Source organism: Rhincodon typus, chromosome 3, assembly GCF_021869965.1.
Source record: "Rhincodon typus isolate 14 chromosome 3, sRhiTyp1.1, whole genome shotgun sequence".
Classification (NCBI taxonomy): Eukaryota; Metazoa; Chordata; class Chondrichthyes; order Orectolobiformes; family Rhincodontidae; genus Rhincodon; species Rhincodon typus.
This window is the reverse complement of record NC_063334.1, coordinates 128,636,845-128,637,295: the sequence shown is the minus strand read 5'-3', so window position 1 is coordinate 128,637,295 and position 451 is coordinate 128,636,845. Positions and strand designations below refer to the sequence as shown.

Below are 451 nucleotides of genomic sequence, written 5' to 3'. Positions count from 1 at the left end.
CTGCTGAGCTTTTCCAGCAACTTTGTTTTTGTTCCTGATTTACAGCAACTGCAGTTCTTTTGGTTTTTATTGGATATGCACGAAAGCCCGTATACCCTCCCGGAATTTAAACTAAGTGTTGGAAATGGAATTCTGTTGGGTAGTTTGTTTTTCGATCAGCACTCTGCTGCAAACGTTTCTATATTTGTCAAATATCTGAAAAGTAAAGTGACAAGAGAGAAGGGGAAAGGGCAGAACGTTCCAACATAGACACGACGGGTCAAATGGCTTCATTGTGCACAGCAACAATTCTCTGACACCCCCTTCCTCCCAATTTCTCACCTTCCTTTTTTACCGATTTTTCTCTCCGCTGATTGTCAGACACTCTGACCCGGATCAACTAGGCAATCACTTTCACTTCCGGTTGGGCGGACCCGGGCTCCCAGCGCCCTCCTGCGGCTGGGCGGACCCG

General features: G+C 47.0%; 1 protein-coding gene across 1 annotated transcript in view; it reads right to left on the bottom strand.

Annotated features, from left to right (window-relative positions):
* LOC109917533 (WD repeat-containing protein 70) overlaps nucleotides 1-430 on the bottom strand; it is a 152,292-nt gene extending 151,862 nt beyond the window's left edge. The window contains exon 1 of the mRNA XM_048594335.1: nucleotides 322-430. The gene's annotated coding sequence lies outside the window, so the exon portion shown is untranslated. The remainder of the gene's footprint in view (nucleotides 1-321) is intronic.
* Between the last annotated feature and the right edge of the window lie 21 nt (nucleotides 431-451).